The following is a 25,079-nucleotide window of genomic DNA, read 5'->3' on the forward strand; positions in this document are numbered from 1 at the left end:
CAGTCCTGTCTCGTGTACTTGGATGACGTTGTCATCTTTTCTGACACGTTCGAAGAGCACTTGCGACGCCTGCGCGCTGTGTTCGAAGTAATTCGGACGGCCGGTCTTTCCCTGAAGCCCGAAAAGTGTCACTTCGCTTTCGAAGAGTTGAAGTTTCTGGGCCACATCGTGAGCGCTAAAGAGGTTAGCCCATACCCCGATAAGACTGCTGCCGTGGCTGCTTTACCTGTGCTCATCGATAAGCGCAGTGTGCGCCGCTTTCTGGGTCTCTGCGCCTATTATCGTCGTTTTGTGCAGAACTTCTCCCAGATCGCTGAGCATCTCACGCGACTCACGAAAGATTCTGAACCATTCTTCTGGGTCCTGGAGCAACAGCAATCCTTTGAAGACCTCCGCACTTGTCTCCAAAGTACGCCCATCCTTGGACACTTCGACGAGTCAGCCGACACTGAACTACACAAAGACGCCAGCAACGTCGGCCTCGGTGCGGTCCTTGCGCAGAGGCAGGATGGTCTCGAACGCGTAATCGCATACGCGAGCCACACATTTTCACGATTTGAGGCGAACTATTCCACCACCGAAAAAGAATGCCTGGCCATTGTGTGGGCAGTAACAAAATTTCGCCCGTACCTATATGGCCGGACATTCAGGGTCGTCAGCGACCACCAGTCGTTGAGTTGGCTGGCGAACCTCAAAGATCCCTCGGGACGGCTTGCACGCTGGAGCCTTCGACTTCAGGAATTCAATGTCACCATCGTCTATAAGTCTGGTAAGAAGCCCAGTGATGCCGACTGTTTGTCTCGTGCTCCTATCGAGAACAACCGAGCTGACCCCGACAACGATTCTGTTTTTCTTGGTGCCATCTCCACGTTCATCCTCATTCAACACCAAAGGGACGACAGCGAACTACGGCCCCTCATTGAGTATCTAGAAGGAAGCACTCAGTCTCCCCCGCGAATCGTTTCGCGAGGGCTGTCGTCGTTCTCTTTACGTGACGGCGTCCTGTATAAGAAAAACTACAGTCCAACAGAAGCTCTCTATCTACTCGTCGTGCCCACGGCCCTTCGCGACGAAGTCCTGCAGCCGAGCCATGATGACCCATCTTCTGGTCACCAGGGTTTTTGTCGAACTTTGGCACGAATACGGCAAAAATACAACTGGCCAAGGGTTGCTGCAGTTGTGAAACGTTACGTAAAAACTTGCCGCGAGTGCCAGCGTCGCAACACGCCGCCGACTAAGCCAGCCGGCCTACTCCAGCCTATTGATCCGCCTCAGGTTCCCTTCCACCAAGTTGGCATAGACATACTCGGCCCATTTCCGGAGTCCTCGCTGGGCAACCACTACATAGTGGTCGCCACAGACTACCTCAGCCGATACTGTGAGACTAAAGCTCTTCCCCGTGGTACTGCTGACGAAATTGCGAACTTTTTCATTCAAAACATTGTGCTTCGTCACGCTGCACCCACCATCGTTTTAACTGACAGAGGAACAGCGTTCACCTCGGCCCTTACGCAGGAGGTTATGCGCCTAAGCGGCACCAGTCACCGCAAAACAACCGCTTACCACCGTCAAACGAACGGCCTCACCGAACGGCTCAATAAGACGATCGCCGACATGATTTCTATGTATGTCGACGCGGACCACCGGAACTGGGACGCCATGCTCCCTTACGTCGCCTTTGCTTATAATACTGTGGTCCAGGAAACGACACGCTTCACTCCATTTCGTTTAGTACATGGTCGCGAAGCCACAACCATGCTGGATGCAGTGGTGCTTCCAGCTAGCGCTACCCCCTTTGTTATGGGCGCTGCCCAATTTATTCGTTACGCTGAGGCCGCCCGTCAACTCGCTCGACAGCGCATCCGGCACCAGCAAGTTCACGACGCTCGGCGATACAACCTCCGCCACTGAAATGTGCGTTACCTGCCCGGAGAACTAGTCTGGGTGTGGAGCCCAATCCACATGAGGGGACGCTCTGAGAAGCTTCTACGCAGATACTTTGGCCCCTACGAGGTGCTCCGCCAGCTCAGTCAAGTTACCTACGTAGTTATCCCCCAAGGAACTGTTCGCTCTTCTAGACGGCCGACCTCCGAAGTTGTCCACGTCGCTCGGATGAAGCCGTACCACGCCCGCTAGGCCCCCCGCCCGTGTCTACACCACACGCCAGACACGTGCGACTACCCTTGTGGTCCTGCCTGCAATTGCTACCACACTGAGTCGGTGTCTTCAAGAGAGGGGGAGCAATGCTACGCTACTAACTACTCTAGTGGCGCCATACAGCGGCTAAACTGCATTTCCTGGCAGTTGGCAAGCCTTGAGCCAACTCGGAGCTAGATGCTTTGTCTTCTTCATCTCTCGTGCTGCCTGCTGCATTGGGCGTTCCAACGTCTTGCGCGTGTAATTAAAGCAAGTAAACCAGCCCTGCTTACGCCTACCGTTTCTCAGTGACAATATCCAAAAACAATGCCACGGTCAATCTTTTCAAACTTTTGCTGTGTTGCACCGACGTTACAAGGTCAACCACGTTGTCGATAGAAGAGCGGCCCCGTCGGAACCCAGACATGAAGGTTGGATAACTCTGATATCGCTCCAAGTACCATTCCACGCGTGTGAGCAGCATTCTTTCCATGACTTTGCCGACGCAGCTGGCGAGCGCAATTGGACGGTATGACGAAAGGTCGAGCGGTGATTTCCCTGGTTTAAGAAGTTGAACCAGACGACTGGTCCTCCAATCATGAGGAACTATGCCAGCAGTCCATGAGTTGCTGTGTCAAAAAGAGCCCGTCGAGCTTCTTGGCCAAGGTTGGCAATTGCGGAGTACATCACACCATCGGGCCCTGGTGATGATGACCTTCTACAACAAGCAAGCGCAGCATCAAGTTCTTCCATGGAGAATAGTGCATCCATCCGAGAATCCCTTGAGGGTGGAACATTGTTGCAGTGCAGCGTTGCGCCTGAATTCTGAGGGCCTGTTATTCTTGCGCAGAAATCTTCGGCTACCTAACCCACACTGCGCCTTTGGTGGAGCGCTACAGATTTGAACGGGTAGCGCTGTTGAGGGGACGTGCGAAGACCCCGAATTACGCTCCAAACGCGTGACAAAGGCTTCCGTGGATCAAGTGTTTGGCAAAATGTCATCCAGCGTTGTGTTTGTAGTGCCTGAATTCTACGCTGAATCTCCTTCTGTATGCGCCTAGCATCTGTTAGATCTAGGCGCGACTTCGTGCGTCGGTATCTGCACTTTTCCGCCGTTGTGATCGTAGTCGCTGCAATTCGAAGCCAAATCGGTGTATTTAGCGACAGGGTTAACGGGGCAGGTGGCGTGTTCCATGGCCTCCTTAATTTTTTGTTGAAGACCGGTAGAGAATGCCTCTGTGCAAGCAGCCTTTTGCGCTTTTTGCTGCTGGCGCTTTTTGCTGCTGGCGTGCGAAGGCTGGAAAGCAGAGCACGCATGGCATTCATTAGTGACGTTATCATTGCAATCACTTGCATATCTGGGCCATGACCTTGATCGTGCCTGTTAGCTGTATCAGTCGTAGACGCTGCACACTTCCCTGAGTGTGCCAACATCCCTGACCCTGTAGGCGTAGAAGGCTTTGGCAGTGGTGCCCAAGTTGAATCTGAGGCAACAGGTCCAGCCTGCTACCTAAATTTTAATTATAACCACCCTGCTAGACACAACGCGTCCGTCGTCCCCTCTCTCCTCGGGAGAGCAAAGTCAATCTGCTCCTCCGAAGCGGAGAGAACAAAAGAAGCCAGCGTTTTCTCCGACCTAAAAAAGAATGGCTACACACGTGGCTTTATTCAACGCGTTGGTCCCCGTCAGGCTCGGTGCAAAGCGGGACCAGCCAGCAAAGACATAAAAACACGTGCTCGCGTTCAGCTTCCATGCGTAAGGGAAACCAGCGAGGCCCTTGCACGCATTCTGAGAAAACAGGAAATCTACGTTTCTCACAAACGCGTTTTCCTCAATCATCCGCTTCATACCACGCCCGCAAGACCGCGTTCCAGAGAAAACAACGGGGAGTCGTATACACAATCTCATGCTCCAAATGCGCGGACTTATACATCGGCGAAAAAACATTAGCAGTGTCTTAGCTCAGATATGCCAGAATATACGTAGCGAGAGGTACGTTTTCCTGGCTGAGCTTGTTGTGGTCACTGTCTAATTAGCACTGAGTGACATTGGGCTCCATCTCTTCGGCTGTGCGCCGTCTCTTACGCTGGGCAGTTTCGCAACTCCGTTTGTCAAGGCGTTCTTCTTTGTTTGGCCGTCTCCGCTTCTCTCATCGCCTTCTTATGCTCATTCTTTTTTGAGTAGCCAAGTGCCAGGCGACAACCTCAGGATCGGAAGAGTTTATGTTCTCTTGTCTATACCGCCATTTACCTGCGGCCGGACTCTCCTTTTCTGCATCCATGTCAACCCTTGTGATACAGCCGCCCATTACATCTCCACCTTTTATACCCATTGCTGCCCATGCGACGCGAGGTTTGTTTGATAGAGTGGCGTGCGGTGAGGCAGCGACGAAGCGCGCTTCGTTCCGACGGTGGAGCAGGCGCCCAGCTGCGGCGACGGCGAAGCGCACGCCGCATCTGCTGCTCCTCTCCAGTTGCCATGGTAACGCCGCATGCACAAAGCTGGCCTCTCCCAGCCACCGCGAAATGCTCGACTGGTAGCCCAGTGTAGCTCTCGCTAAAAAAACCCTCCACTAACGTAAAAAGCAACATAAGAACGACATCCGGCAAATGAATTCAGAAGCAAGCCTCCTCGCCGAACACTGCGAACGCGCCGACCCACGAATAGCCTTCGAGGAGGTTAGCATCTTGGCCCCGGAGTCAAACCTGTTCAAGAGGCGACAAGTCGAGCCATGGCACATCCGGCTCACAAAGGCGGCGATGTATAGGACGTCATGAACTCTCCCTTCCATGTACGTTAGTGGACTGCGCCACGGGCTAACATAGAGAGAGCGACGGCAGCCCTCCGCTGCTGCTGGCACACGTTTTAGTCACCCCTTAAGAAGGGGCCGAGTTGGTCTCGAAACGTTGGGCAAAATTAAAAATATTGGATGGCGTCCCTTTTCTCTAAACTAAGTTCGCTGAAATAGCCGGTATTGTATATTGCTTAGGATCAGGAAAAAACTAGCTATTAAGTTGATAATGGTATTTTTTATACAGTAAAACTTTTCGAAGATTATGCAGTGAAAAGAAGTTTCAAACGCCTTCCATAAGTCTATAAATGTTCTGTCAACCTTTTCACTCATATCAAAAAAATAGATTTGATGCCGCAATGCAGGCAATTGTGCGATGGTTCTGAATCCAACTGAATGTGATGCCGGAGATTACTCAGGACACTGCTTGACACGAGGAAAACTATGGTGGGCTTTAGAAGTATATCTTCGAGTAATTGATAAGAATTGGCTATCAGAGAAATTGGGTGTATACATGGAAACATCTACACTTACTCGATTTGTAGGGGGAGTAATTTTTCTAGAATACCACACGAATTACCTGGGCAGGTTGTAAAAGATTTACTAAAAATATTAGAGCTAAGGCCCAGAGACAGTAACGTCCAAAGAGTGTACCCTACAAGAAATTGGTTGGGTATCTCGTCGGGTCAACAGCCCTTTTTAGTGTATAAATTTCACACAAAATTTTGCACACCTTCATTAGAAACGTGAACAGCATAAATTGAACAAAATGAACTGAATATAACAAACGGAGTTCAGATGTCTCCACTGCTAGCACTGAATGAAACGGGGTATTCGTTGAAGCAAAAGCTGACCGGTAGACACTTTATTAATGCTTCTGTCACAAAATTCGGCGCATGTTCGAAAAAATCCGGCGCTGCGCCTAAGCAATCGCGCCCTCGCGCGGTAAAGTAAAACAAAAAAACAGCGGGGAAGAACCCCCGGAGCGCACGGCGCTTTTCACTCAGCTCGCATACGGGGCGCCAAAGTAAACATAGACACGCGCCGCGTCGATTTTTCTCGAATATTGGCGAAGTTTTTGCTTGTTGTCGACGGAAAGGGGGTAACGTTGACAGCGCCAAAATGAAGACCTCTCTCCTTCGCTTCCGCGGCGATGACTCAGCGTGCCACGAATGACCTAGATTTTTCTCGAAGCTTGTTTCCGCGCTCGACCAATGGGGTCGCGCGCCCGGCGCAAGAAGGGGAAAAAGTTTGTGCGGTTGACGCTGCGTGTATGTGCGCGCTTGTCTTGGAGAGGAGAACAGTGGCGGACCGCGCCTATAAATGAGTGGCTGCAACCGCCGTTTAAGCTTCCGAGAAGCGCGCCCGCTCGACTCCCGGTAGGACACCACTCGACCAGCCAAGGGCGGACCAGCGAGGAAACGTGCGCCAGTCTGCGGATCGGCCCCGTCGTCCTCCTCAGGTCGTCGGACTGTCGCAGTGCCCGGTGAACAAATTGTGTTTTGTTTATTTGCTCTCCCTGTGTTAGTGCACTTTAGGTGCAAAGATTTTGCTGAATTGTTATCTCTCTCAAGTGTTACTTTGCTCGCGTTGCATGGTATTTGTGAATCACTTTGTATGCGCTCGTACGAGTGATTGTGAAAGCCTCTGTATCGTCTGTCAGCTGTATAATCTTTGTTCTGTTTTGTGAACCTTTGGCTCCGACCCATTCTCTGGCTTCCGACCGGCGAAAGCTGGGCACCAAACGACCAACCCCTTTGTCACTTCGTAGCTGGTCTCCGGCTGAGCTTGCCACGCTGAGTCGAGGGCATCTCCTCTGTGACCGAGACCGCTATCCCCACACTCTCTGGGAGTCTGGGAGCGCGCACAAAAGTGCGCGAAGGGGTGCATGCTTCGCAAACGTGACCGCGCCACGAAAACATCCGGCTAAAAATTTCAGTCAAGCTCTTTTATGAAGCTATACAAAAAGAAAATCTGGTTAACCTTACGTTTTCTTTTTCTTCGATCAAAGCGTAGCAGAGTCTAGCAAATGCACAGGCTCTATTGATTTCCTAAAAGGAGAAGAAATCAAGAAATGACTCGCTACGAACCATCACGGAAGTCAACAGTCACCAAACCCAAAGCGCATAGAGGGATTTTTTTTGTGCTGTTCGGGAATTAATGCACGTTGTTTGATATATGAAACATGCCCATAAATGGCTTCAAAAATAAAAGTAGTTTCTATTTGGAGCTTCTTGTTCTCGCTGTTGCATTTCCGCAACATACATTTGAAACGGGCGCCGTTCTGTGCTACAATGTTTACTTCTTCAGAGGAATTATTGCCAAACAAACCTGGTGGAAGCTTCGCGAGGCACGTGCAGAAAAACAGGTAACGTTTTGCATTTTCATTGCGTTTCTGAACCCGATAAATTGCATGAAACATTTTTGGGCTTTGATACTTATCAATCTTAATGTGTAGAAGCCACAAAACTTTCTTGTTTTGGAGCGGTTAGTTTTTGATGACTGAAATCGCTATGTTGCGCATATGCAACAGCGTGCACCCAGAGGCTTTTCTTGTCAGTGCAGGCGATGGACCCTTAAACATTCTATGGCCGGGCGATTCCTTCGGAAAGCGAAGACAGTGACCTTTCCAGTAATGACGATGATCCTGACAATGAGTTTATATCCAAGAGTATGTTTTTTTTGTAGAATGCGGGAATTTTTTCGTAGGGGTGCTATTTTTGGGCCCAACAGCACCCACTCCAACAAAGGATGTCAGGCTCAGTGAGGTATAATTTATAAAACATCATGCCTTGTTTCAATGCTAATATTTGCATTTCTGTTTTCAGGTAAGCCAATGGGTACATTGGAGCCAGAAGAGGCAGTATTGCAAGTTTCCGAAATGCACAGCAATCTGTATGAGCAACTGCTCGAAGTGTAGTACTCGCATCTGCTCGACAAACAAGAGCAATTGTTTTCTCCAGTACCACACGGCGAAATGACGCTTTTGCTGTGTTTGATTCAATACTCGTTACTTGTATTTGATTCTAACCAAGCGCAAGATTCATTTTCGTAATGTTTTCTTTATTTACATGTTGTTGAAAATAAGCAACATACCTTTTTTGGGCGAATAAAAATTCTACAAAAAAGTGCAGCAATTTTTTATGCACGTACAGAGATTATTTTGGCTGCCTCGGCCTCCTGGAATACTTTCATGATGAACCAAGAATCGTGCAGTAACGGTTATTGAGGGATATACCTTTAATGAAGATTGTTAGAAAGAAGAAGAAAAAAACAACCACATGGCACCGACTTGATCCGAATCCACGACTTCCGAATTTCGCGTTCCGTGCTCTACCAACTGAACTATGTCGACAGCTGTCAAATATTCTGCTTTCGGGAGTATTTAAAAGTAGTAATGGAACCTTCAGAGTGTTAACCAGCGCCATCCTCGTCCATAACGGTGGACGTAGAACATCCTGCACCACCGCGAGGGCCACGTAGGAACGTCATCGAACGGTGGGAGCGGAAGCTGTGCGAGAACCTTCTTAGGTACCTACGGCATCAAGACTGCTAGAACCGAGGTTCGCGTTAAGCTACCGAGCACACAAGGGAAGGAAAATGAGTGACTCGTTATGACAGGCATATTGAGGAAGCGAACAGTCACCGAAACCAAGGAGCATAGGCGATGTTTTATAATTTGTGTTGTTTATTATTCGGAGATTAATAAGGCAAATAGTTTCCAATTACTGGTTAGAAAGCAGAAAAACAATCGCATAACGCTGGTTGGATCTGAACTCATGTTATTAGTGTTTTAATTCTGTGACAACCGGCCCAGCCGTGAAATAATTTAGCGAACATGCTTTTCAATGCCCTACTCGCAAGCTTCGCATCAAAATTGACTTACTAAATGCTTTTTGTTGTAACACGATTTCCGGCCGCCATATAATGGAGGAGGTATACCTTATTAACGTCACCGTCACCTATATTGTTTTGCATATATGAAGTTTTGTAGCGCAATCGATGCCGTACAGCAGCGGTGGCCTAGTGGTTGCGCATCCGCTGCGCATGCGGGGAGTGCGGGGCTCGATCTCAAGTGCCGCCAGGTGCCCACCGGTCATACAAGGGGCACATGCTTTGTCTTGGTCTGGTTCCCGGCTTAATCAGGGTACTATGCTTGGGAAATGGGTCTTTGACTCCACCTTGCGCAGACGAAAAATACCTTGTGCCATGACGCTTCTTTTGCCGGAGATCCCCCTTGCGCCATAAGAATTCATTATCATCATCATCATAATCGATACTCAATGTTTCATGGCCAGGTACTTCATACCCTCACCTTTATTATTGCGCCACTTACGTTGAGCGTCATTGCTTCATCCTTGCAGGAGTAAGTTATTCTGGTGGCGACCGAGTTGGCCTTCGCATTTTCCCATGCGTCTGTAACGAAAGAGCAATAACACGATGCGGCAGTGAAGTTACCAGAAGCACAGCTCCATTTACAAATAAGGGAAGGTTACATTTTCATTTGTTTTCCCCTGCAATACATACTTGAGTATTGGTACTGCAGAAAAATCCTATAGGTTATGAATCTGTTTCATTGCACTTCGTGATTCTTTGCGACTGTTGCAGAGCTTACTCTTTCGTTAAACGAATAATACTTGTAATATGAGCGCATGCACTACCGCTGTGTCCTCCGTGCCACGAGCGTAACGCGATGACGAACGCGTTCTCGCAGCCGCTTTTGCTTCTGTTGTCGAAGCGATGGCACACAGGCGAAATGCTATGGATGACAACCAAAATACGTAGAAAGAGTTTTCATAAGTTCTTTACATCATATCGCCTACCGTGTACACAGCATGCACCATGCGTTCACCTGGAGGTTCTGCTATGCGTCCAATTAGGAAACGTAATGTTAAGGAACGAGCAGACCCTGGTAAAGCGCTGCCGCTTGGCGCAAACATTTCTGGAGTTTCAGTTTCATTTCACAGCAATTTAAGTAAAACCCAACGCGAGGAACTGGTATCAAAAATACTTGTGAAACATCCGTATAAAAACAGTGTGGTAGAAAAAGAGCACACAGAATAACAGATCACTTACTTAATGAACCACCACACCAGCGCATTTCTTGACCGCTGTTGGCGATAAGCAACAATGACAAGCATAGGACCATTGCAGTCCGTACTAGTCTCGCAAAGGCCGTCACTGTGAGTTTGCACGCCATTTTCGGAGGAAGTCTTCCCTGGATCCAGTGCCGCGGCACAGTCATTCCTTAGCTGAGTACTCGTCCATATATTATTGAAAACACTTCGCATACACCCCGCTTTTTCTCAAGGCTATTTGCTCGTATGTAGACATCCATCAATATGCGCGGAGATAGAGTGCCATGTTGTGACTTTTTCTAGTGCAGACTGCCTGCTTTCGGGCTTTTATAGCCCGTGCTGACGTGCATGGAGTACAAGGCCTTCAGACATCGTTGTATTCACGAATTTCAATTCAGAGTTTCTGTTCTTGGCTCACGGTACTTTTTTGTTTAACGTGGCATAAGTTTCGAAGCCCCCTTGAAGTCTACACACTGTTATGGCCGGGCTTGCGAGCGACACCCGAGTCAGCTCAGAACATCCTTTACTGGAGGCGCTTGATCCATCGGGCGTGGGGTTGAGCGCTTTTCCCGCGAGCTTGCCGCCTCTTACACCAGCACGCGCTCAAGTTGGCGACCAAGGGTCACCTACGGCAGTTGGGGAGACTCACGGGTATAATAAGGCCTGCGCAAAACCCCCTATTATGGACGCGTAATGGAATCGTGGTGGAGTCGTCATGGTGTGGTGTAGGATGTGCGGACTTTGTTCATGTTCTCTACACTGATGTTCATAAGCGCTGTTCTGTACTCAAATCTATAAATAATGTAAATATTAACAGTTCCTCTTGCTGGGCTAGTTGCCGTAACATTGTGTAACAAAAGTAAAAACAGCACTAATTTTTACACACACACCACACAAAAAGACCAGACGTGACGGGCGCTGATCCACCCTGTCTGGTCTGTCTGTGCGGCTTGCGTAAAAATTAGCGCTGGTTTCATTTTTGTTACACAATGTAAATATTAACGTTTGTTCGTTTCGTCAAGGAGCTCTTTAGGAGTGCCCCTTCCTTGTCAAAGCTTGGGCACCGTCCTCAGCATTCCTCGAGGCAAAACAACCACATAACTTAAAGGCTGGAAAGTAATAAATCAAAGTTGTATGGTAAGGTATAGCATGGAACGGTATTGTATGGTACGGTACGTTATCGTATGGTATGGTATGGCATGGTATGATATGTGATGGTGTGGTATCTGATGGTATACGCTATGTGATAGTATGGTTGGTACGGTAAAGTATCGTACAGTATCGTACAGTGGTATGGTAGAGTGTGGTATGGCATGGTATGGTATGGTATGGTATGGTTCAATCTGTGGATTTAACCTCACCGAACCTGCACACGGGATATGAAGGACTCCGTAGAGGAAAGCTCGGGATTAATTTCGAATACCTGGTTGAAGGGGCCCTTCATCACCGTCTGGTCAAAGAATCGCTGTATTTCAATAATTGTCTGTCGCTGTCTCTGGAAACCGCCGCGGTGACTGAGAGGCTAGAGCACTCGGCTGCTGAGCCCGACAAGGCGTGTTCGATACCGGCCACGGTGGCCGGTATCGAACACGCCTTGTCGGGCTCAGCAGCCGAGTGCTCTAGCCTCTGCCACGGTGGCCGCATTTCGATGGAGGCGAAACGCAATGCGTCCATCTACACTCCGATTGTCAGCGCATGGTAAGGAACTAAAGTGGCCTCAATAAATTTAAGTTGCCGCTATGGCTATGTGATAATTGGTGCTCGACTGCCGATACGAAACGCACGTGTTCGATCCCAGCCGCGGCTGTCGCCCTTCGATCGCACTGCCACATTTCGATGGAGCCGAAATGCTTGAGGCCCACGTATTGTGTAGTGTCAGCGCATGCCAGCCCCAGGTGGTCGAAATTCCCGGAGTCCTCACTACGGCGTTCGTCATTGGTTTAGTGGTATTTTGACGTTAAGCCGAGAAGACTAAAATAAACAAAACCCAATTATTCCACAGTCCTTTAATATGGCGTTCCTCATAGCCGCATGTGTCACGCTGGGATGTTAACCGCCATATTTCATACCGTACCACGCTATCACCCCTAGAACAAGCAGCCTCAAAAATTATTTTTAACTGCTTATTAACAAAACAGTGACAAAAATCGCAATCGGGTGATTTCTCTACGTTTCCCTTTTTAGATCCCTCTCCGAGTAGGATTTCTCATCAGTCTCGGTGGCATGCCCTCGCAAGTAACTTTTGCCTCTCCTATGAATTTAGGGTTGAATGCGGAGTGGTACATCGTATGTGCTGTTATAGCCCCGTCTCATAAATGTTTTTTCTTTCTTTTTTTCCTCTTGGCGCATTTACATCGTTGCTTCTTGTCACAAGAAAGCGCTGTTTATGTCACCAGGCAGCGCCTCCAGATGTGTAGTGCTATCCGTTAAAGATGATTGCCAGTCCTCGAGTGTTTTAGAGTACCGGAGAACTGCGCGGATGTAAACCGAGTAAACTAATGCCGGAAGCTAACGCGCAGTAGCACGATATGGAGTAAGGGCGAGGTGCACACCTTCGACTGAGCTCGCACAAGAGGAACACGTTTACTATGTGGAGATCTGCGCTGCCTTAAACGCTATGTAGGACCGGGTTAACAGAATATGTATGGCAGAGAGCGTTCTCATGCAGTGAGCCTAGTAAGGGGGATCACGATGATGAAACTTTATCTTGAGGGAGAGGGTTACTGAAACAAGAGAGCTGCTTTCTTCCTTTCTTTTTTCACTCCCTCCTTTACCCCTTCCCTTACGGCGCGGTTCAGGTGTCAACCGATATGTGAGGCAGATACTGCGTCATTTCCTTTCCCGCAAAAATCCAATTTCTGGATTACCCGAAGCGGTGGCTCAGTGGCTAGGGCGCTCTGCTCTACCCTTTCCCTTGCGGCACGGTTGAAGTGTCCGCAGATATGTAAGACAGATATTGCGCCATTTGCTTTCCCGCCCAAAAAACAACCCAAAATCTGCTTTTTGCAACTCTGCAGGTTTCCTTTTGAAAGGAAAATTGCACGCAGTATATGCACAGGGACTTGGCTCTGCAACTTAAAGAAGAAAGTTGCCATTGACCGCCCTCCCACAGATCTAAAATGTGACTCACAGCACCACCCGCCCTGGCCCCCTCCACCCCGCCTTTCGCATAACAGATTTCGTCCTTTTGAGCTCCTACTTTCCTTCATACATACTTAAATACGCTAGCTTCTCCCCCCAGTCACCGCTGAAGTACGAGCAGAGCCGGCTCCGAAAATGTTGGGTTTCAAATAATGTTTTTGATTGGAGTTGTTTATAGTTTATTATAAGTCTTCAAACCCAACCAGACAGAAAAGTCTGTCAAAATATTAGTTTTCAATGTTTTGGTTAGTACTTAAAGATCATAAGCGTAACCTGAAGCTTAAATAAGAATTCGCATGCGTATCCGTGTGGGGAATCTGCAGTCAACCTACCCCTGGTGTTCAGCTGCCCCCCCCTCCCCCAGAATCTCAACCCTCAACATTTTCGAACTCCTTAATAGTAGCTTAGCTACGGTAACCAGCAATGGAGGGCGAATACACCCGCGTAACTAGCACTTCGTACGATTCGAGCACCACGCTGACACAGACGATAGGTGACCTTTTGCCCCTGTCCAAAGTGTAGTTCTGCTCTTCTCCGGCGGAATGTAGCTTCGCGGGAACTTGACTAACGAGCTGGCTCCGTGGGGCCTCTGGGCTTCGGCGCCGCCCAGGCCTAGCCAGGGCGAATATTCGCTCTTAACTTCACTGGTGAGTCGAACGCTCTTTTCTCCTCATTATGCCCCTTCCAAGGAACATCTCTTCCGCTTTCACAAGCAGCCATTAAGTGCCGATTGTGTCCACAATTTCTCGCATTTCTTTGTTCTCATGAACACGCCGCCCCACCTTGGCTTGAAATCTATAGTTGCACGCGCCACAGCGTGGCTGGGTGTCAGCATGACTTCCAGCCATGGACTAGTGTAAAACATGCGCATGTGTTATACTTTCCTCACTTAAAAACCCATATCATCCTTCCACACGCCTGTTAAAAGCTCAAGGCCAAATCCGGTCGCTGAAATACTCAATAAACACTATGGTGCCCGTTGCACTATACTCCGTTTCATACTTAGCTGTCTACGCAGCCAAGGCTACAGTGCCTGTTTGCGATCCTCGTCCGCATCATAATATAGTGCGTCAAAAAAAAAATAGAAATGAATTGACAAGCAAAGTGAACAGTAGTTGATATTATAGTAGACCGATGGAAGTGTTTTATTTTGCAAATAGATTGATTTTTCTTTTATGTTTTCCAGAACCGAGTGACGCAGATTTTTCGTTTTCTCAGGCGCCGGCTGTATCAGGTTTTCGCAGCTGAGCCGGCAGGTCTGTTTGTGAAAATGGCGTCGCTGTCACCTGCTCGCTTGTTTTCTTCCCCCGCTTCGACTTCGAAAACATCTCCTGTTCGCCTCTTTTCGAAGGTGAAGTCTCCAAATTTTTCTAAAGACTGCAAGGCGGTGATAGTTAATGTCTACGCAAGCATAAGGAAGCTCCACCCCGAGAAGACTGTGCGTGACGTTCTCGCAATTGTGGGCGAGATGACCGGAGTGAGCCCTCGGACAGTTGTGAGGTTTAAGAAAGAAGGTCTTTCTGGCGGAGTAAAATCACCGCAAAAAAGACCGAAAAGGATGGCAATATCAAGCTCCCGCAGTGTGAAGTACGACAGCTTTACGGTCAACGCCATCCGGCTCAAGTTGCATCGTATGTATGCCGAAAGACAAATACCGACTTTGGACAGTATCCTGCATGAAGTAAACGGAGATGACGATTTGCCGGATATGAGCAAAGCCACCTTGTGGAGGTTGCTGAAAGAGATGGGCTTCAAGTTCGAAAAAAAGGAAACGAACTCTCGCACTCATTGAGCGATCCGACATAGTAGCCTGGCGGCGCCGGTATCTCAGAGCTATCAAAGCATTCCGGAGCCAAGGGAGGTAAGCGCTTCGTTTTTAATGATCGTTCAGAGAGCGACTTTTACATTATTTGCCTACCTTCATCGCACCTAGCTGTGTACGTCATGCACTCATTTTGTGAAATCATTAATACTGTTTTTTAAATAAAATAAAAGACGAATCAAATAGCGATGACACTGAATCGCGGATGTTGCAAAGAATTAGTTTCTCGCTCTTTGTTCTATTCTCCGGGTCCGTGCACCTTGGTGCCGATTTTTCGAAAGCATTACATATATAATTTGTGTTTTCAATAGGCACTATTCTGTTCGAATGACGAATTGAAGAATATTCTAATAGCCATTCAAAAGTTTGCAATAATTGCATACGCGATATTTTATATTTCTATGATGAATACATTGATAACAACAAAAACTCGAGCGATACTTGTTCTGCCCCCCCCCCCCGCCCCGTGCAGGTGCACCATAAAAACTCAACCGGTATTTTTATCTGCCTCCCCGTGCAGGTGCATCGTATACCTCGATGAGACTTGGGTCAATGCTGGCCGCACCAGGCAACATGTGTGGAAGGACAGCACTGTCAAGTCATCGCAAGATGCCTTTCTTAGGGGCCTGACTACAGGTCTGCCAGCGCCATCGGGGAAAGGAGGCCGCCTGATCCTCCTTCATGCAGGCAGTAGCCTCACAGGCTTTGTGAGCGGTGCTGCCGACTTCTTCAGAGCCAAGAAGGGCGCTTCAGCTGATTACCACTCCGAGATGGACGGCAAGTACTTCGAGGAGGGGTTTTCAAGCAAACTGCTGCCAAACATTCCTAACAGCAGCATTATTGTTATGGATAATGCCCCTTACCATAGTGTTGCGCTCGAAAAGCCACCAACGACATCTACTCGGAAGATTGAAATCCAGGCATGGCTCACAAGGAAGGGTATATCCTGGTCAACAGACATGGTACGAGCTGAGTTGCTCGATTTGTGCAAAAGAACGACGAGCGGACACACTGTGTATGCGATCGACACACTTGCCGCAAAACATGGCCACGAAGTGTTGCGTCTGCCTCCGTACCATTGCGAGTTTAATCCGATTGAGCAGGTGTGGAGCATGGTGAAAGGATTCGTAGCAAAAAGAAACAAAGCTTTCACATTGGCTGAAGTTGAGGAGCTTCTGCCTCAGGCTTTGGCACATGTGTCAAAGGAAGACTGGCAAAAATTTTGTGCACATGCTGAGCGCATTGAGGATGAAGCCTGGGAAAGGGATATAATTTTCGATGATGAAGTTGACCCAGTAGTTTTCGCCATTGGCAGTTCAAGCAGCTCGTCTGAAGAGTCCAGCTCTGAATTGAGTGGCATTGAGGAGCTGGAATAATACTGTTTTCTTTGCAGAGTTTTTGCATTTAATGTTTGTTGGTTGGTTTATGGGGTTTAACGTCCCAAAGCGACTCAGGCTATGAGAAACGGCGTAGTGGAGGCCTCCGGAAATTTCGACCACCTGGGGTTCTTTAACGTGCACTGACATCGCACAGCACACGGGCGCCTTGCTTTTCGCCTCGATCGAAATGCGGCCGCTGCGGCCGGGATACGATCTCGCATCCTTGGGTACAGCAGTCGAGCGCCATAACCAGTGCGCCACTGCAGCGCGTTTTCCATTTAATGTGAACAACATTACTTGCCTCCTTTGAGGATTTCTCTATCCGGGTGTTGCTACGGCATCTAGATAACGCTTAGATGCTGGTCACACTATCATCGAAAGTCATTGTGAAATAGTTTCTGCCCGAATTTTTAGGTGTCAGCTGAAACACGAAGACAGGTTTCCTTGTCGAAACGTTGGCTCGGCTTGCGAACTGAGGCTGCCTCTCAACCTTTGTTCAGCGCTCTCTCATACTGTGCAGCCATCTTCTTCCTATCTTTCTACCATGCATGTGTTCAATGTCACTGCTTTGCATTAAGCAAAAGTGCCCGTGTCAAAGAACTACGGAAATATTTAACGTCCAGATGACTGTTTGTCCTTTCTTCCTCTCTACTTTATGAGGTTCTAACTGTGCAACATTGCTTTGTTGGTCATTTTTTTATATAATATTACTCATGTCTGGTGTGTTTTATGCCGTGCTATGCTTTGTTTTCATTTGGGTGTCTCCTCTACTGTGTGAATACCGGGACTAGGTTTTACTGCAATAGCACGGCTCCAGACGTATAAAACGTGAGCAAGAAAATTGCGTGCCAGTTATCATCGTGTTTGAAATTTTTCTTACTTGTTACTCACTTGTTCCTGCTTTATTGTGCTGCAGTTGCTTTTTATTTTATTTGTGACATTGTGATAGTTTGATCGTATTATTGATTTCGAATGTCATAAAGCAACAGAGACTATGGAGACACTAGCACCGTAGCCGCTGAGCCACTTGTGATAGTAAGATGCCATATATGTTGTATGTAGCATCAGCAACTGCCATCGTTCCTAGTCTTGTGTTCAAAGTCTTCATAATTATGATCATTTTCTGCCTTGTGCATATCGTGCTTTGTGCGTTGTTTCATTGCTGTCTCAACTCGCATTCGGATTTATCTATTATGTATAAATATTCCGAGGTTTTTAGGTGTCTTGTGGCCTCCTCTCTCTAAGACCACATGACCTATATGACTTCATTCTCTGGAACTGGCGTCACAGAAAATTCTTCACAAAAGATTTATTTAGTGCTGCCTGTATGATTAGCCTTATCATATTGTGTAGCTCACTATAATTTGTGCTCCTATATATGCTGTTTGTCCCAAGTTGTTGGCGACATTGCTCTGCTGGTCTTCGACTGTGTATGCCAAAGTTTGGCAGTTTTCATGCTTGTTTCCTGCTGAAGATATATAGTATTTATCCCATGCTCCAGCTCTGAAATTTTGGCCTACTACAAAACTGCGAGAGCAAATGGCACACAAGATACTGAGAGGGTGCCGTTTAATAAAAAAATGAACAATTGGTATTTGTGGACTTGTGGCATTTGGGGACATACGCTTCAATGGTTCACCTGACATCTAGCCTTTTTTTTTTGGGGGGGGGGGGTTTAAAAATTGATTTCCTCAAGCATGTAAATGATCAAAAAAGTCTTGGACAAGAGAATTTTGGCGCACTGTTCTCTTTACAATACAGGCCGTACAAACATGGTCGGCCATTCACACGGCATGCACAGCAAATATCGACATATAACATTCTATAATCTGCAACACCAGTTTTCAAACCCTGGTATGTTTGGGCAGCAGTCAAAAAACTACAGTAACTCACGATCGAGCACAAACGGTTATCTCCAGTAACAAACATGATTTCTATCATTGCGGATATGTACAAATATTAAAACATGCGAGGTGATGTTAATTATACCAGCCACCACGTTCATTCACTCTGTACTTACATATCCTTTGTGTAGAAACCCGAATTTTCGCCGTTGATATTGTTACCGCGAGAAGGCGGCGAGCTACCGTGGTTTGTGAGGAGGACGAACAGCGAGCTTTGGGACGTTGGACCCCATGAATTATAAATCCAAAACAACATCGCCAATCTATACCGCGTAGCCTCCAGACGACGCTGCCTCGAATAATTGAAGCCACACTGAATTCTATCACCCCACAATTAATGATTCATTGTGTGCAGCATGCGAAAAAATCCGTGAACACCGAAAAACAGCGCCTCTCAGCACGTCCGTTGCCAACTCTCAGTTCACTTTCGTTTCCCTGCGGAAAAAGTTAACAGCACGCTTCTTATTAAAGAAGTCATTTCATTTTGATAACAAAAAAGGCCACTTATATATGGCTCGCATTTAGACTTTCTATGTAAAGATTCGCCGAAAAAAGATAAAAAAAAACCTACGTTGAGGATCGAACCTGGGCCCCCTCACAAAATGAACAAACATGCCCGCGCTTCGTACCACTCAGCCACGACGCGAGGCGGAGTGACACATTTTGTTAGTTTTTTTTTGACGGACTACTTCCGTACCTTTGGCTGTGTAGACAGCTATGTATGAAACGGAGTATAGGTAATGGCGAGTGAGAATATTCAGTTACTTTTCTCTTCTCACTTCATCATTCACATATCTGACATCATTACAGAGGTCTGGACCACAGAGAAAAACCTCAAGATGGCACACCTTAACAGGGTTTGCGTCCCAGTAAAAGTTAATGTCGGTACATATATGCATATATATACCAGGTGCTTCAGGAAAGCCAGCTAGTAATTTTTTTTAAATAGGGCATTTAAAGTAGAACGAAAATTAGTGTGTTATATTATTATGAGAGCTGGCTGACGTCAGTAGACTAAAAAACCATGTTAAGTGGTACAATTCTTTATTATAGTAGTTAACTTTCCCCTACCGGTAGGCGAATCATAGGCGGCCGTTAGTCAAAGCAATATCATTTTTTTAAACTTAGAAAATGAGAATACTGTCGCCGTTGTTGTTCAATAAATTTGGGCGATTTCTCGCGCCATTCTAAAAATGCACGCATGCGAGGTGTGCGAAGTAACTTCCCCGAAATACCGACCCTCCATGACGCACGTGCCAGGTGACATTGTCTGCCTCGTCCGCGACGAAGTGGCGATAGGACGAGGAGCGCCGCAAGTAGTTGCATCACATACGTTTTACAAAGTTTGCTAAGCTATCAATGGTCTTCCAGATGTTCAATTACAATATATTAAGCTCATAAGGATGTACCTCTGTAAAATGTACCTCTGTAAAACAGGTGGTGAGCATGACTGGCAAGCCACAGAGTATTTAGTTTATAAATATTTAATATCTTTAAGCTACCCCAATGTGGAACTGTGGTCTCTAGATAAGAAATACCTGCAATTACTCTGATCGCTCTTTTTTCTAGCAAAAAGAGTGATTTCAACTTTGTGCCCGATGTGCTGCCCCAAACTAGAAGGGAGTAGTGAAGATGAGATTGCACAAGCGCAAAGTAAAGTTGTTTTTTGACCACATTGGAAGAATAGACCTAAATTTATTGATGATGCCAATGGAGCACGCTACTGTCAATCGTACAGAGTTTACGTGGTCGTTCCACAACAACTTTTCATTAAATACGACTGCGAGGAACCGCACAGACTCAGCACGTTGGATAACATTATTTCTAAAAATAATACTTTGTTCCATGTCTATAACTTTGTTTTTAGGTTTAAAGGATACAAACTTTGTTTTACTGACATTGAATTCTAATATATTAGCGCTTAACCAAACAGAAAGCTCGTCCAGCCAAGGATTGCATTTCTTAACTGTAGTTTCAACATGTAAAACGTAACTTGCGTTTGGCACTTGCTTCCGTGAAACTTTCCGCCAATTAAACACTTGTCCGTCCTGAACTTGAATATTCGTGCTCAATATGGGTCTCCCAACCAATTAACCATGCCAAAACCCTTGAGTACTTCCAAAGCCGCGTGATAAGCTTCGTATATTCCGACTATTGATTTCATATGAACGTAACACCATTGAAAACAAATGCTAACCTGCTCATCCCTGAATCCCATCAGAATATAACCAGACTCTGCCTTTTCCACAATTTTTATCATTTCCCTTTGCATCATTACGTTTTCACCCCTGCACACCACCTTTCGTTTCTCATCACCCATCCGAGTCATCCGAAAGCTGTTCATACACTTCGAGCATCCACTTCTGCGCACCTGAAGTCATTCTTCGCCCAGACCACTAGAGACTCGAACGTGCCCGCTAAAGCTTTTATCCATCCTTGCCTGGAATCCTTCAAATCATTCATCACTGATCTAATTAATTAAATTCAACTAATTTATTTCACCACATATATATACATGGTTGGAGCTCTTGAGCAAAAAGCTGCTCGGGGCAGCTTAGCGAGGCCCAAGAGACCATAACAACGTAGAGCAGTGCAGATAAATGATTGCAATACGACAACAAAACAATATTACATGCAATGTTATAAACAAGGAAAACACGGCTCGTGTATACAATAGAAAAACTGACTCTGTATAGCATATATCACGAACTGTGGTCCTGTCGTCCGTAATGATGTCATATATGTGAATATAGAAGTGAGAAGAAAAAAACTAACTGAATTACCTCATGCGCCATGACCTAGTGCCACGGGCATCATAGTGTTTATTGAGTATTTCAGCGACCGGATTTGGCCTTAAGCTAGTGTATGAAACATATCACGTACTGAACATATTACATGTTCAAAACCATCTATCGTAGGCGACGTAATCATGCAGTGGACGCCGTTTTTGATAAAAAAACACAATTCATTCACAAGATGGACAGACATTTACGTTTTTACAATGCATTTACAAATTGTTCCTGCAAGTCGTTTCTTGTAGACTTAGCGTTAAATTTAAACTTGTTTAGCAGTGAGGGGAGGTTATGTTTCAAAGTATAATAGTGGGACCCTTACAACCACGTTGTGTGTTTTTCTGGTTTGCGGCATTACTTAGGGTGCCTGTGTTCAGTTTTATTATCGGGTATCTTATGGTTGTTCGTACTAATGAATCCTTATGAGCTTAATATATTGTAATTGAACATCTGGAAGACCATTGATAGCTTAGCAAACTTTGTAAAACGTATTTGATGCAACTACTTGCGGCGCTCCTCGTCCTATCGCCACTTCGTCGCGGACGAGGCAGACAATGTCACCTGGCACGTGCGTCATGGAGGGTCGGTATTTCGGGGAAGTTACTTCGCACACCTCGCATGCGTGCATTTTTAGAATGGCGCGAGAAATCGCCCAAATTTGTTGAACAACAACGGCGGCAGTATTCTCATTTTCTAAGTTTTAAAAAATGATATTGCTTTGACTAACGGCCGCCTATGATTCGCCTACCGGTAGGGGAAAGTTAACTACTATAATAAAGAATTTTACCACTTAACATGGTTTTTTAGTCTACTGACGTCAGCCAGCTCTCATAATAATATAACACACTAATTTTCGTTCTACTTTAAATGCCCTATTTAAAAAAAATTACTAGCTGGCTTTCCTGAAGCACCTGGTATATATATGCATATATGTACCGACATTAACTTTTACTGGGACGCAAACCCTGTTAAGCTGTGTCATCTTGAGGTTTTTCTCTGTGGTCCTGACCTCTCTAATGATGTCAGATATGTGAATGATGAAGTGAGAAGAGAAAAGTAACTGAATATTCTCACTCGCCATTACCTAGTGCAACGGGCACCATAGTGTTTATTGAGTATTTCAGCGACCGGATTTGGCCTTGAGCTTTTAACAGGCGTTCGGCAGGATGATATGGGTTTTTAAGTGAGGAAAGTATAACACATGCGCATGTTTTACACTAGTCCATGGCTGGAAGTCATGCCGACACCCAGCCACGCTGTCGCGAGTGCAACCATAGCTTTCAAGCCAAGGTGGGGCGGCGTGTTCTTGGCAACAAAGAAATGCGAGAAATTGTTGACACAACCGGCACTTAATGGCTTCTTGTGAAAGCGGAAGATATGTTCCTTGGAAGGGGCATAATGAGGAGAAAAGAGCGTTCGGCTCACCAGTGAAGTTAAGAGCGAATATTCGCCCTGGCTAGGCCTGTGCAGCGCCGAGGCCCAGAGGCCCCACGTAGCCAGCTCGTTAGTCAAGTTCCCGCGAAGCTACATTCCGCCGGAGAAGAGCAGAACTACGCTTTGGACAGGGGCAAAAGGTCACCTATCGTTTGTGTCAGCGTGGTGCTCGAATCGTACGAAGTGCTAGTTACGCGGGTGCATTCGCCCTCCATTGCTGGTTACCGCAGCTAAGCTAGTATTAAGAAGTTCGAAAATGTTGAGGGTTGAGGTTCTGGGGGAGGGGGGGGGGGGCAGCTGAACACCAGGGGTAGGTTGACTGCAGATTCCCCACACGGATATGCATGCGAATTCTTATTTAAGCTGCAGGTTACGCTTATGATGTTTAAGTACTAACCGAAACATTGAAAACTAATATTTTGACGGAGTTTTCTGTCTGGGTGGGTTTGAAGACTTATAATAAACTATAAACAACTCGAATCAAAAACATTATTTGAAACCCCACATTTTCGGAGCCGGCTCTGCTCGTTCTTCAGCGGTGACTGGGGGGAGAAGCTAGCGTATTTAAGTATGTATGAAGGGAAGTAGGAAAGGCGGGGTGGAGGGGGCCAGGGCGGTTGGTGCTGTGAGTCACATTTTAGATCTGTGGGAGGGCGGTCAATGGCAACTTTCTTCTTTAAGTTGCAGAGCCAAGTCCCTGTGCATATACTGCGTGCAATTGTCCTTTCAAAAGGAAACCTGCAGAGTTGCAAAAAGCAGATTTTGGGTTGTTTTTTGGGCGGGAAAGCAAATGGCGCAATATCTGTCTCACATATCTGCGGACACTTCAACCGTGCCGCAAGGGAAAGGGTAGAGCAGAGCGCCCTAGCCACTGAGCCACCGCTTCGGGTAAACCAGAAATTGGATTTTTGCGGGAAAGGAAATGGCGCAGTATCTGTCTCACATATCGGTGGACACCTGGACCGCACCGTAAGGGAAGGGGTAAAGGAGGGAGTGAAAAAAAAAAGGAAGAAAGCAGCTCTCTTGTTTCAGTAACCCTCTCCCTCAAGATAAAGTTTCATCATCGTGATCCCCCTTACTAGTCTCACTGCATGAGAACGCTCTCTGCCATACATATTCTGTTAACCCGGTCCTACAAAGCGTTTAAGGCAGCGCAGATCTCCCCATAGTAAACGTGTTCCTCTTGTGCGAGATCAGTCGAAGGTGTGCACCTCGCCCTTACTCCATATCGTGCTACTGCGCGTTAGCTTCCGGCATTAGTTTACTCGGTTTACATCAGCGCAGTTCTGCGGTACTCTAAAACACTCGAGGACTGGCCATCATCTTTAACGGATAGCACTACACATCTGGAGGCGCTGCCTGGTGACATAAACAGCGCTTTCTTGTGACAGGAAGCAACGATGTAAATGCGCCAAGAGGAAAAAAAGAAAGAAAAAACATTTATGAGATGGGGCTATAACGTGCACATACAATGTACCACTCCGCATTCAACCCTAAATTCATAGGAGAGGCAAAAGTTACCTGCGAGGACATGCCACCGAGACTGACGAGAAATCCTACTCGGAGAGGGATCTAAAAAGTGAAACGTAGAGAAATCACCCGATTGCGATTTTTGCCACTGTTTTGTTAATGAGCAGTTAAAAATAATTTTTGCGGCTGCTCGTTCTAGGGCCGATAGCGTGGTACGGTATGAAATATGCCGGTTAACATCCCAGCGTGACACATGCGGCTATGAGGAACGCCATAATAAAGGACTGGAATAATTGGGTTTTGTTTATTTTAGTCTTCTCGGTTTAACGTCAAAATACCACTAAACCAATGACGAACGCCGTAGTGAGGACTCCGGGAATTTCGACCACCTGGGGCTGGCATGCGCTGACACTACACAATACGTGGGCCTCAAGCATTTCGGCTCCATCGAAATGTGGCAGTGCGATCGAAGGGCGACAGCCGCGGCTGGGATCGAACACGTGCGTTTCGTGTCGGCAGTCGAGCACCAATTATCACATAGCCATAGCGGCAGCTTAAATTTATTGAGGCCACTTTTAGTTCCTTACCATGCGCTGACAATCGGAGTGTAGATGGACGCATTGCGTTTCGCCTCCATCGAAATGCGGCCACCGTGGCCGGTATCGAACACGCCTTGTCGGGCTCAGCAGCCGAGTGCTCTAGCCTCTCAGTCACCGCGGCAGGTTCCAGAGACAGCGACAGACAATTATTGAAATACAGCGATTCTTCGACCAGAGGGTGATGAAGGGCCCCTTCAACCAGGTATTCGAAATTAATCCCGACCTTTCCGCTACGGAGTCCTTCATATCCCGTGTGCAGGTTCGGTGAGGTTAAATCCACAGATTGAACCATACCATACCATACCATACCATACCATACCATGCCATACCACACTCTACCATACCACTGTACGATACTGTACGATACTTTACCGTACCAACCATACTATCACATAGCGTATACCATCAGATACCACACCATCACATATACCATGCCATACCATACCATACGATAACGTACCGTACCATACAATACCGTTCCATGCTATACCTTACCATACAATTTTGTTTTATTACTTTCCAGCCTTTACGT

Source organism: Amblyomma americanum, chromosome 2, assembly GCF_052857255.1.
Source record: "Amblyomma americanum isolate KBUSLIRL-KWMA chromosome 2, ASM5285725v1, whole genome shotgun sequence".
Taxonomy (NCBI): Eukaryota; Metazoa; Arthropoda; class Arachnida; order Ixodida; family Ixodidae; genus Amblyomma; species Amblyomma americanum.